The 13,615-nt window shown below is 40.7% G+C and overlaps 1 protein-coding gene across 15 annotated transcripts in view; it reads left to right on the top strand.

Moving 5' to 3' along the window:
• HTR7 (5-hydroxytryptamine receptor 7) overlaps positions 1 to 13,615 on the top strand; it is a 154,403-nt gene that overhangs the window by 111,501 nt on the left and 29,287 nt on the right. For 10 of the 15 annotated variants that reach the window (XM_042908292.1, XM_042908303.1, XM_042908304.1 and 7 more), the window contains 5 exons: positions 895 to 1,088; positions 1,344 to 1,420; positions 4,675 to 4,816; positions 5,414 to 5,534; positions 12,769 to 12,912. The gene's annotated coding sequence lies outside the window, so the exon portion shown is untranslated. Of the gene's footprint in view, positions 1 to 894; positions 1,089 to 1,343; positions 1,421 to 4,653; positions 4,817 to 5,413; positions 5,535 to 12,768; positions 12,913 to 13,615 lie in introns of all 15 variants that reach the window. The other 5 variants (XM_042908294.1, XM_042908289.1, XM_042908296.1 and 2 more) reach the window with 3 other exon arrangements.

Here is a 13,615-nt window from a genome sequence, read left to right as displayed (position 1 = left end):
TGGCATATAATTCTGATTATAATCAATTCCCTTCTTGGCATATTCTCTTGAGGATGGGATGACCTAGCAGAAGGCATTAGTACCACCAGTTACACTGATACACTACTGAAATGTTTATTTTGGAGCATTAGGAAAAAACTTGGAAACCAAAGAGTAATTTACAATTGTTAGGGAGTTCACTGAGCCATTTCGGTTATAATTTATTAATCCCATTTTACCCACAAGGAGTTTTAATCAGATGATTTACCAATGTATTGAGAAGTGCCACAAACTAGGAGAAAAATAGAAGCAAACATATTAGTTCTTATGAATAAACCAAGCTTCTTCCTCGAATTTTCTTCAGACAGTTTCTAAATAAAGAGATGTGCCAAGTTTACAGTAGAGGGGCCATTGCATTTATTGTTCCGTTGTTCTACAAGTTGAAATCAAATTGAAACATGTTCCGTAATGTCTCTCTGAAGTCAACAAGGCACAATGAGCACTAGAAACAATTTGTTATTGTTCTAAGCTCTCATTGGTGTCCACAAATAACCTTATGTGAAAATGACACACAACAATAATTCACCTGAAGAGGGTGGTTAGGGTTTGGGGATTGACTTCAGGAATAAAGATAGATTTGGTCCATACTACCTACACCCCACCAGTTGAGCTAGCCCAACACCTCATCTGATGACAATAATAAGAGGAATAATAATTCAACAAGCTGATGTTGCTGTAGTGTTTTATAATTTACAAAGAGGTTTTTATTTACCTTATTCAGATTCTCCCACGAGCCCCTTGAGGTTGACGAGGCCATGATTATAATTTCCTCCTGTCACAAACAAGGAAACCAAGGCTTAGAGAGATTGCACGGCACAGCTGAGACTGAATTTCAAATGTCTTGATTCTCCGCAGAGTGACCTGTCCCCATTCCAATCTGGTCATTTGGCAGGACTCTTGTTGCTGCGGGAGAAGAGTCCAAACAAAACAGAGGATGGATCCTGTCCACATGCCCTTGACATGTTCTGGGACATGATTCCCTGACACTCTCATGTTATGAGTTTCCTGAGGACTCTTCTGTGATGACCTCTGTGTGCTCAACCAATATTGTAAGCATCAATTATTTTGGAATAAAACAAAATAAAATCAACCACATAAAAAAACTTTTATCAAAAAGCATTTGGTGAGTACAATAAAGGGAGGGATTGGAAAAGTGAGAAGTGTGATGCTTTGAGAGTTTTATCTTTGTCTTTTCCTGTTATTAATCAAGTTAATCTTGTTTCCTTGCTTCTCAAGGTACAGAGTTTGCTGGAAAATTCCTCATGTTTCATGTCTCCTTTTTTTATCCCATTTTTGATTGACAGTGGATGGAGGTGGTCAATATACCAGAGCGCCATGAAGTGACAAAGAGCATTTCTTGAAGAAACCTCAGCAGAGTGATGTGAGTGTTTGAGAGCTTTTCTTTCACTTGTATGAAGACTATAAGCTACTTTTCTAAGCACTCTCCCAGTTTTGACATGCAGGCTCCTGTCCAAGTGTAGACCAGCTTCCTGAAATATTAACTTAGAAATTGTCCAGTAGAGAGATTCAGAATGGCAATAGAAGACAGCATTCTGAGATTCGTCAGACTGTTGATTTAGCATGTTTGGACCTAAAGTTTCTAGTTTCACTGAATTTTATTGTTGTATTTGGGGGCTTTTCTTTTTTTTTTTTTTTTTCAATATATGAAATTTATTGTCAAATTGGTTTCCATACAACACCCAGTGCTCATCCCAAAAGGTGCCCTCCTCAATATCCATCACCCACCCTCCCCTCCCTCCCACCCCCCATCAACCCTCAGTTTGTTCTCAATTTTTAAGAGTCTCTTATGCTTTGGCTCTCTCCCACTCTAACCTCTTTTTTTTTTTTTTTTTTTTTCCTTCCCCTCCTCCATGGGTTTCTGTTAAGTTTCTCAGAATCCACATAAGAGTGAAACCATATGGTATCTGTCTTTCTCTGTATGGCTTATTTCACTTAGCATCACACTCTCCAGTTCCATCCATGTTGCTACAAAGGGCCATATTTCGTTCTTTCTCATTGCCATGTAGTACTCCATTGTGTATATAAACCACAATTTCTTTATCCATTCATCAGTTGATGGACATTTAGGCTCTTTCCATAATTTAGCTATTGTTGAGAGTGCTGCTATAAACATTGGGGTACAAGTGGGGCTTTTCTTTTTCAACTGCCATATCCAACCTGTCAGAAGCCCTGTATGGCCCACCATTTCATCATGTGTCTCCCTTTCTCTCTCTGTGATCCCACTATCGTTGCCTCGTCCAGGCTTGTGCACTTCTCAAATACATCAGTCCATCAACTTTCTTACTGGTCTCTCTGCCTCCATTTTGGTCCCCACCCACACTTACTCTTCATGGTGCTATCTGAGTGGGATTGTTATAAAATATGATTCTAATCATGATGCTCCTTATTTTGACTCTTGCGCTGTTGTCTTATAATTTTAACTAGTTTAGCTCAGAACACTTTCTAGATGTTGACTCTTCCCTCCTCTATAGCCATGTTTTTCACTCAAGTACCCTTTGTGTAGCCAAAAGAAACCACATGCCATTGTCTGAAGGTACCATGGTATCCCAGAGAAGTTACTTTAATCCTCTGTCAGGGATAACCCTACTGCACACCCAGGTGCTGCACTGATTCCAGAAGGTTTGGAAAGTCAAGGATGATGCGGCAGTGCCGGCCTGACAGCTGGCTCAGCTCCTGCCTGCTTGTGCAGAGCAGCTGCCCATGTGATAGGATTCAGGGACAAGCAGCTTCCCTCTCCTCCTCCTTCTCTACATGCCTGCAACTGTGCTGCAAATACAATATTTCCCGGTGATAGTCCTTGTCCCATTAAGATTTTGGCTTCCAATGTCAAATACAACGAAAGTGTAAGTGGTCATAACGATGTTTAAATCCATTCTTTCGAAAACTGAACCAGGGGCGCCTGGGTGGCTCAGTTGGTTGAGCGTCCGACTGTGGCTCAGGTCATGAACTCACAGCTTGTGAGTTCAAGCCCCACATCGGGCTTCATGTGGACAGCTCAGAGCCTGGAGCCTGGTTTGGATTCTGTGTCTCCCTCTCTCTGCCCCTCCCCCACTTGTGCTCTGTCTGTCTCTCTCTCAAAAATAAATAAACATTAAAAAAAAATTAAAAACAAAAAAGAAAAGAAAACTGATGCAGAGGCTCCTTTGAAAAAGTTATTTCCCTAGGGGCACCTGGGTGGCTCAGTCAGGTAAGCGTTCGACTCTTGATTTCAGCTCAGGTAATGATCTCACAGTTCCGTGGGTTTGAGTCCCACACTGGGCTCTGCGCTGATGGCATGGAGCCTGCTTGGGATTCTCTCCCTCTCTCTCTGCCCCTTCCCTGCTCGCTCTCTTTCTTTCAAAAGAAAAAAAAGAAAAAGAAAAAAAAAAGTTGTTTCCCTAAGACCACACAGTGGGCTGGAACCCGGGGGTCTTGGCCTTCAGTTCTGATGCTTCCTATGCCGTGATTCTGCTGCCGGTTAAAGAGGTCATTCTCAGTTCTACGTGTGTAGGATGGCCTGGCATAATGGCTGTGGTGTAGATTCCTGGGCCCTGCCTTCTAGAGCCCTAGAGTTACTAGGTCTCTGTGGACTTGGGAGTCTGCATCTTATGCCATCCCCTGGGGCATTCAGATGCAGGACAGAGATGAAAGGCTAAGCTCATTAGAGTGAAGATAGTTCCTTTCTCAGGGGATTTGTGTCTGTTGGGTAACCTAGGTCTGCCAGTTAGGCTTGTATGAAAGCTAAATATTTGAGAGGGGCAGGGATGTAATCTGCTGCCTTATATATGCTTCTTATATAAAATGTTACTTATTTCTGGGGCCCCTGGGTGGCTCAGTTAGTTAAGCGTCCAACTCTTGTTTTCGGCTTAGTTGATGATCTCACGGTCTCGTGAGTTCAAGCCCTGTGTTGGGCTTTGTGCTGACAGTGTGGAGCCTACTTGGGATTCTCGGTCTCACTGTCTCTGTCTTTCTCAAGATGCATAAATAAATTAAAACTTCTTTAAAAATGTTATTTATTTTTAAAAAGAACAGAATTAGGCTCTTGAAATCTACCCTCTACTTAGAAACAGTAACTGCCATCAGTGGATATAAGAGGAATAGCAGACAAATGTGTGGGGGCGATGTGCACTCAGGGTTCATCAATTCTCCGTCTACCACAGGGCCCCGCTGTCATGCATGGCTCTTGGACTTTCACTCAGAGCCAGTCCCAGTTAGTCACAGTATGGGGAACAGTTGTTGGCCACTTTCCAAGCCTCTGTGGTTTGGGCTATTTGTAGCTTGTCCCTCGATTTCCTGGCATTTTGTCCACAAAGTGCATAACAGAAGGGAGTGGCATCTTAATCCTTGGCACAGGTTTTATAACCTTCTACAGAATTTCCCAACACTGTGAAAAAAATGGTTCCACGGTTCCTCTTTCTTCTAACTAAAGGTTTTGTTTTGTTTTAAGGAGACTGGACTGTTTTCTTCTAACTATATAAAACTTTCAAATTAAGTAGAAAACGTTCTTGAAAGCACTATTTATAGACTAGAGGGAGCCCCTTAGGGGCAGGATTTGATACTACTCATCTTGTCCCCTTGGGATCAACACTGAGCACGTGTCTTAGTGAGTCTTAGTGGTGTGGTTTTTCCTTGCAGGGGTGATCATTTGGTTCGATAACACCAAAGGCTGGATGAATTTACCCGGAGAGGACCGTAATGAAAATCTGAAATAACTTTTATAATTTTCAAGTGAGGAAATGAAGGCCAAACATGAGAGGCTACAATAAGAGTATACTGGGTACGTATGAATCCAGGGGGCTCTGGATAGGAAGAAAGAAAATGGGTTACATTTCAAGGCATTTATGATTCTCTGATTAACCAGCCTCCCAGGCTTGCCTCCATGGGGTCCATAGGCCCCTAAGATACTGACACATCACCGGACAGGCTGATTGTAAGATTCTCTGGGGTTTTAAATCCAGGTGATCTCCTAACAGCTTTCTGAGCACTTTCATTTGATCTCCTGTTTGTTTCACAACAGGAGATGTAGAGATATCTATGAGAAGGGGAGGGCCTTTGATTTTGAAGGGCAGCATTCCTGGCCACAGTCATGGCTTACTTCTTTTGAAGAGAGGAGGTTAGGGTTTTAGTAATAGTGGAATCATTTCTCCTTGGCAGAGAAGGAGCTTCATTTCAGTTTAGCCTGCGTCTTAGTGATAATGAGTGTGTGTGTGTGTGTGTGTGTATGTGTGTAGTATATGTATGTATATATATGTATACTAGGTGTATGTTATATGTATATTATATGTATATGTGTATGTGTATGTATATGTATATGTATATGTATATGTATATGTATATGTATATATATGCTAACAGTGTCTATCTGTCCCTGAAGTTGTGGATGTTTCCTGATTTTATGGCATTAGTGTCTCCTGGCATCTCAGTGGAGGACACCTCACTTTAGATTTCAATCCAATGGAATCTGGACTCTCTCTGATCCCTCAGTGACTCGTCAGGTAAGGACACTGGTGGGGAAGGTGGATTGGAAACCAATGGAGACTTAGATGGGAATCCCTTATTAAGTATGCTAAAAAGATAATTTTTGACGTTCCACTCTTATAACATTTTATCTCTGTATTAAAAGAACAGGGTAAACTAAGTCTGTGATAGCCTTTAACACCTTTTTCCTTTTCCCTCACTTTCCTTCTTATTTAAAATTAAATCTTTCCAGGGACTGGACACTAAGAGCTGACTTATCTGTGCAGTGTCACAGTGTTCCTGGACTGTTCCCCTCTATTTCCTAATCACAGTCCCTCAACTTTCCCAAGGTTTATTCCCACTTCAGCTTCAGTCTCTGCTTAACCCTCTACTCCTTAAAAATAAGGCCTTCCCAGGCTCTTCTTCATAACCTAACAATCCCTTATCTCCCCTTTCTCAACATCCTAGTCTCATTTCCTGCTTGTTTTTTTGTATCACCACTCTGTTAGTTCGATTTGTTTAGCTAGAAATTGAGCTCTCTAAGGATAGGGATTTTTATGTGTTTTGTTTATGTGCTGTGTCCTTAGCACCTTGAAGACTATCTGATGCACAGCAATTGCTGAATAAATGTTTGTTGGATGAATCAAATGTGTGGGGAGGTGAAATACTGAAGTAAAGTACTGCCAGAGCAAAGAAAGAAGAAAAATGTAAACATAAGCTTAGCATCTCCTCTCCTGCTGCCGGCTTCTTAGCACTCCCAGATCCCACATTCTGAGACGTGTGACCAGAGTCTGTGTTAGATAAATAGGTTAAGGACAAAAAGGCAAGGGGCACCAAACTGTGTCTTGTAACCGAGAAACACAGGCTTGGGTCTGGGGATGCAAAACAGCTCAAGGACCCTGGCTTTCCAGCAGTTTGTTCTCTGCTTCTACGGTACTTCTTGGCTTCATTCTTCTGGTGCCCTCACATGGCAGAGAGGACATAGCTGCTGCGAGCTCTAAAATAGTATCTTTAGGGGTACCTGGCTGGCTCAGTCAGTCAAACATGTGACTCTTGATCCTGGGGTTGTGAGTTCAAGCCCCATGTTGGGTGTAGAGCTTAAAATAAGTGAGTAAGTCAGTAAGTAAATAGTACCTTTATAGCTCTCAGTTGGAAAGAACATTTTTCTCACTGTCTGCATATAAAATGCTGGAAAGTAACTCCATTTGGTCTAACTTGGCCAACTCTTCCAACTACGGTCTCTAACCAGTCCAAGCTCCTCTGCTCGCCATATGACAGACCAGTAAGTCAAGAGGCAAGATGTTGGGGCAAGGAAAGCAACTTTATGTGGAAAGCCAGCATACCAAGGAAATGGCAGACTACTGTCCCAAACAACCATGTCCTCTAACAATGAAATTTAACCTTCTTTTATGTCACCAAAAGGGGGAAGCGGGAGAGGGTTGAGTCAATGGGTGATTAATATCTGTAGACATCTGAGGAAAGTCACGTAACTTCTTTGTCCTTGGTCAATTGATCTTTGTGTACAGACATCTGGTCATGTTGTTCCTGTAAATCGTAGACATAGCATAGTCATTTCTGCATGTACTTCCTTATTTCCCCAAGAGAGGTAGGTTTCGGGGTGTGGGGGGAGGGAAGCAGTTTTCACAAATCTTAGCTGTAAGCAAAATTCCTTCAGTGATTAACATGCCTATGTGGAGGGCCCATCAGAAGTTTCTAAGCTGTAGGTCACAGCACCCAGGGAGATAGAAACAATATGGAGTCAGACATGCTAAGCTTCTCCCTGGAACAGATCTAAGCTCTAAGAAAGCAGGAACATTTTTACTTTTGCTCACTGCTGAGTTTTAAGAGCCTAGAATAGTACATGGCACAAAGTAGGTGCTTAATAATTGCTGAAGGGACAAATGAATCACTGTGACAGGAACAGGATGCTGACTGGCAGCTGCACTATCATCAGATGAAATGAGGGAGGTGTTGTTAGCCCTGCCCCCCACCAAAAATATTAAATAGACCAAGAGAGGACGGGATGCTGGGCAGCTAAACTATTAGGTGACCACCATAGAGTCTAAAAGTCTTTATGATTATTTTTTTCAATCAGAAGTAGTAATTTTCCATTGTAATCTAAGAGTGCCTTTCTGGGAGAGCTTTGAGTGAAGGGGTTAAGGATTAAGATTGACATGAACTGTGGCCATCTTCCACGTGTTAGCATGTTGGGACGAAATGCCATCTTTCTAGTAAAAACTTTTACAGAAATAAGAAGATTAAATGTGTAAAGGGACTGACGGATGGATACATAGGCACACTTAGATCATTTTAGAAATTGGTAAACAATATCACACTTGAATTTTAAAAAATTTAAATGTAGGAAGGAATATATGTAGTGCATTTTCACAGATTAAAAGAAGGAAAAGTCCGGGGCGCCTGGGTGGCTCAGTCAGTTAAGTGTCCGACTTCGGCTCAGGTCATGATCTGGTGGTTCACGAGTTCAAGCCCTACATCGGGCTCTGTGCTGACAGCTCAGAGCCTGGAGCCTGCTTCCGATTCTGTGTCTCCCTCTCTCTCTGACTCTCCCCCTGTTCGTGCTCTGTCTCTCTCTGTCTCAAAAATAAATAAATGTTAAAAAAAATTTTTTTTTTAATAAAAGAAGGAAAAGTCCTCTATGGGCAACTCAGCAATATTTCCTAACATTTACATTAGAGATTTAAAAATCTCTAAAATTATTTAAAAACATTTTTTAATGTTTTATTTAATTTTGAGACAGAGTATGAGCAGGAGCAGGGCAGAGAGAGAGGGAGACACAGAATCCAAAGCAGTCTCCAGGCTCCGAACTGTCAGCACAGAGCCGAACGCAGGGCTTGAACTCATGAACCGGGAGATCGTGACCTGAGCCGAAGTTGGACGCCCAGCCAACTGAGCCACCTGGGTGGCCCTAAAATTATTTTTATATTCTGGTTAGTGAAAATAGGAGTTTTTTCAAAAATGTCTCCTGAGGAAATAATAACAAATGTGCAAAAAATTATGTAAAGTCACAATTACAGTTACTTATAATAGAAAAAAAACCCCACAACTGCTAAAAAACAGGAATTAGCTAACCTGTGGTATATTCATATATAGAATAAGACCAAAGTCATGCTTTAGAACACAATAACACAGAAAATTATTCCCAGGATACTGTTAATTGAAAAAAGCATGATTGGAGATCATGATGTGGAGCATGATTCCAGTTTTATTTAAATACCTATCATTTGAACAGTGTGGTTCTCTTGACAAAAAGGATTAAATTATTACTGGTGGATTTTATTTTTTTTTCTTTGTGCTTTTCTGTGAATTTTGAATTTTTTGTGTGTGAACATGTATTTCTTTTGTAACAACATCGAACACAAAAGACCTTAACATATTTGTTTGTAATTTTTCCAACATTCTTTGTATATAGAGCTTAAATAGCTAACCAGTCTTATGAAGTACTCCTGGTTATATTTGACATGCTGAAATTTATACTGAGGCATTTTTTTTATTAATTTTTTTCAAAATATACTTTATTGTCAAGTTGGCTAACATACAGCGTGTCGAGTGTGCTCTTGGTTTGGGGGTAGATTCCCGTGGTTCATCGCTTACATACAACACGCAGTGCTCATCCCAACAAGTGCCCTCCTCAATGTATACTGAGGCATTTTAAAATGTATACATCCTGTGGACCTTTTCTTCTTTTTGGCTAGAGGGATTTGGTCCTGCAGCTTTTGTTTCTGCCATAATTGCACATGTTACCACTTTTCAAATGATGTGCACCAAAATTCCCTGCAAGAAGAAAGCGTCTAGGAGTTACTGCAGAGAACCCACAGGAAGCATAAAATGAAACTTTACCTGTAACGGAAGTAGGTAGGAGCGCCTGGTTGGCTCTGTCCATGGAGCATTGGACTCTTGGTCTTGGGGCTGTGAGTTCAAGCCACATGCTGGGTGAAGAGATTACATAAATGTGACAGAAGCCTCGATTTGCTTTCTCTTGTAAAATCTACCACCAATGGGATGCTAGCAAGCACTGTGAACAGCTCAACTACGGGATCTGTGGATAGAATTAGAACAATGTGGGAGGAATGGACAAGGTAACTTCAAGAGGACTGATTAATTAAAAGAATAGCAGAATGGTGTAAGGCACATGGGAAATCAGAAACATTTCTTGTTTTCATGCAAACAGGCTTGAGGCTGGGAGGTGGGGGCAGACGAAACAAATAGAAGCTGAAGCAAATCCACTTTATTACTTAAGAAAATGTGTTCCTAAATCTGTCTTCACAGGGCTGAAGTGATTCCACAGGTCCAATATGTTTTGTTCTTTCATTCAAGCCCAGAGAAAACACTGGTATCACCACTGATCCATTTTTTTAATGTTTAATTCTTAAAGAAAGTACAACTTTTATTTTCGAGTGTTTCAGTGATGTTCATGGTTCCGCATTTGTGTAACAAAAATTGACAGAAAAATATGTTGTTTACCTTGAGAGGAACAAAGCAGTCAGAAAAAATTGTAGAGAAGTGTCAGTCACTCAAGAAAGAATGTAGATTTAAGTAATAGTTGCAACAAAAGTCTTTAAGATTTTAATCATCTTAATTGGCAAGAATATACCATAGTTTCAGCAAGAAAGCCCAAACTTAAGAGAAGATAGATTATTTAAAATAAGTTTCCTACACCCAAAAAACAAATAATCCAGTGAAGAAATGGGCAGAAGACATGAATAGACACGTCTCTAAAGAAGACATCCAGATGGCCAATAGACACATGTAAAGATGCTCAACGTTGCTCCTCATCAGGGAAATACAAATCAAAACCACACTCAGATACCACCTCATGCCAGTCAGGGTGGCTAAAACGAACAAATCAGGAGACTATAGATGCTGGAGAGGATGTGGAGAAACCGGAACCCTCTTGCACTGTTGGGAATGCAAACTGATACAGCCGCTCTGGAAAACAGTGTGGAGGTTCCTCAAAAAATTAAAAATAGATCTACCCTATGACCCAGCAATAGCACTGCTAGTAATTTACCCAAGGGATACAGGAGTGCTGACGCATAGGGGCACTTGTACCCCAATGTTTATAGCAGCACTCTCAACAATAGCCAAATTATGGAAAGAGCCTAAATGTCCATCAACTGATGAATGGATAAAGAAATTGTGGTTTATATACACAGTGGAATACTACTTGGCAATGAGAAAGAATGAAGTATGGCCTTTTGTAGCAACGTGGATGGAACTGGAGAGTGATATGCTAACTGAAATAAGTCCTACAGAGAAAGACAGATACCGTATGGTTTCACTCTTATGTGGATCCTGAGAAACTTAACAGAAGACCATGGGGGAGGGGAAGGAAAAAAAAAGAGAGGGTGAGAGCCAAACCATAAGAGACTCTTAAGAACTAAGAATAAACTGAGGGTTGATGGGGGGTAGAAGGGAGGGGAAAGTGGGTGATGGACACTGAGGAGGGCACCTGTTGGGATGAGCACTGGGTGTTGTATGGAAACCAATTTGACAATAAATTTCATATTAAAAAAATTAAATAAGTTTCCTATAGAGAACTACCTTAAAGAAACAATAATATGGGAAGACTACTTTGCTCAGAATAGTTGAAAAGTTAGAAAACTTTGTATGTCTAGTAACAGAGCAGCGGTTATATGATACATTGTCATATATCCACCCACTGTAACAGGATAAAAATATTAAAATGATGGTTATAAACACTCTGTAGCAGCATATAAATATTTATGCCCTAACGTTAGTTAAAACTATAAAGGTGCCTGGGTGACTCAGTTGGTTAAGCATCTAACTTCGGCTCAGGTCATGATCTCCCAATTTGTGAGTTCGAGCCCTGTGTCAGGCTCTGTGCTGACAGCTGACAGCTCAGAGCCTGGAACCGGCTTCTCTCTGTGTCTCCCTCTCTCTCTGCTCCTCCCCTGCTGTCACTCTTTCTCTCTCTCAAAAATAAATAAACAGGGGCACCTGGGTGGCTCAGTCGGTTGAGTGTCTGACTTCAGCTCAGATCATGATGTCATGGTTTGTGGGTTTGAGCCCCGCGTCGGGCTCTGTGCTGACAGCTCAGAGCCTGCAGCCTGCTTCAGATTCTGTCTTCAGCTCTCTCTGCCCCTCCCCCACTTGTGCTCTGTCTCTCTGTCTCTAAAATAAATAAACATTAAAAAATTAAATAAACATTAAAAATATTAAAAAAAACTATAGATATAGCTTTGTATGGCTATATATATATAGTTAAAACTATATGTATTGTTTTATATATATATATATATATATATATATGGCATATCTTAAAAAATTAATGGAAGGAAACACTCCAGTATATATTCCATTTCATTATTTTTTTTTCTTATGTGTGCTAATAATATCGGTTAGAACAGGGGTGTTTTATTTTTCATCTTCCAAAATTTCCATACTGTGATTCTATGAAAAAAAAACTTTTAAAAAATTCAGTCAGGTTTATCCCAAGATTAAAAAAAAAAAAACAAAAGAACTACTCTGAGTTAGGCCCCTCTAAGAATCTGAGGTTAAGCTGACCTCATGTTGATTTTCTTATTTTATAAAACATAACGGAAATTATAAAATTTACTGTATTTTTACATTGACATGGAATATATAGTTTCCCCAGGTGTCCACATTTCTTTTAAGGCACAGGCATTTCTTCTACTTAGGATTAGATGAGTAATGCATTTGGAAATTATTTAAAAAATAAAAATTTTATTAAAACGAGAGCTAATAGTATCATTATCTCTATTAGCTGTGGTATAGAGTTGTGAATACACTAGACACATGCTCACTAAATGTGTATTAAATGGATCAGTGAACTCATGGGATTAGAGACACCTGAGTCGAAAGATGGTTTTTCACGGGATACCTGGGTAACTCAGTTGGTTGAGCGCCTGACTTTGGCTCAGGTCATAATCTCATGGTTCTTGAGTTCAAGCCTTGTGTCGGGCTTTGTGCTGACAGCTTGGAGCCTGGAGCCAACTTTGGATTCTGTGTGTGTGTGTCTCTCTCTCTGTCCCTCCCCCCACCTCCATCTCAAATAAATAAACATTAAAAAAAATCCAAATTTATATCCGGTTTAAATTGATTTCGAAGGACTATCAAAGGAAGCTTGTATTAAAACAAGGACTCAAGAACCGGTCTAAGGGCAGCATGGATGGCTCGGAGGTTAGACCTACTGAACTAGGTTGTGGGAATTAGAGGGAGAGGATAATGTGAGCTCATAGGAACCTCAATTCTGTGATTATTTTTACTTAGCAACATCTGGAAGAGCCAAGTCCTTCTCCACAGGCCATATGTATCCACGAGGAAATGCCAGAGCTGTCCATCACTGGGGCCTCTCCCTGCTCACCAGCCAAGGTTGCTACCAAGAGTCCTCAATCTGCTAAGAGTAGGATTGGGGTAACTACCTTGATAAGCTGGATTTCAATTTTTGTTTGTTTAGGATAAAGAATCTTCCTGCCTTGATAGGATGTACTGGACTATTTGAAAACTGTGTCAGTTGGGTGAGGCCTAGACACAAGCTGGCCTATGTGAAAAATTTAGTTTAATGGGTAAAAGGATGCCTCCACCTTAAGCATGAAAACCAGAGTTTACAAAAAGTTAAACATTCATTGTAGAAATGGCCCTTCTTTAATAGATGTGAGGTGATAGGTCTCCCTTAGTAACCAAATTTGTCTGTAGAAATTCCAGTGTATTCCACGGTTCCCTATGTAGGTATATCTGGGATTCCCTGCAAGATGCTTATAGGGCAGAAACTGGACACAGTTTTTGCCACTTCAACCATCTAGTTGCTGCTCTCTGTCCTCTGTCAGTGTATTTTCTGCCAACTCATCTGAACCCACTGCTTCCATAGATCTCATCCCCTCTAGCTGGATGCCTCTTGACTATTTTCCCCCAGGTGGGCACAGTCAGGTCCCTTAATCCCCCATAATCGCCTATTAGATGGTCCAAAGCTTTATGAAGGCTTGTAAGGCTTTAAGACTTGAAGGTTTTATGAAGGTTTCAGAAGAAAATAACAGCAAAGAGGATACAAAAAGAATGTTAGTTACGGCGGCCTTCAAAGCCCCTTCATGAGGTCAAATACAAGGTGTACCTCTTTCCC

This window comes from Panthera leo, chromosome D2 (genome assembly GCF_018350215.1).
Source record: "Panthera leo isolate Ple1 chromosome D2, P.leo_Ple1_pat1.1, whole genome shotgun sequence".
In the NCBI taxonomy this organism is placed as follows: Eukaryota; Metazoa; Chordata; class Mammalia; order Carnivora; family Felidae; genus Panthera; species Panthera leo.
This window is presented reverse-complemented; position numbering and strand designations above follow the sequence as displayed.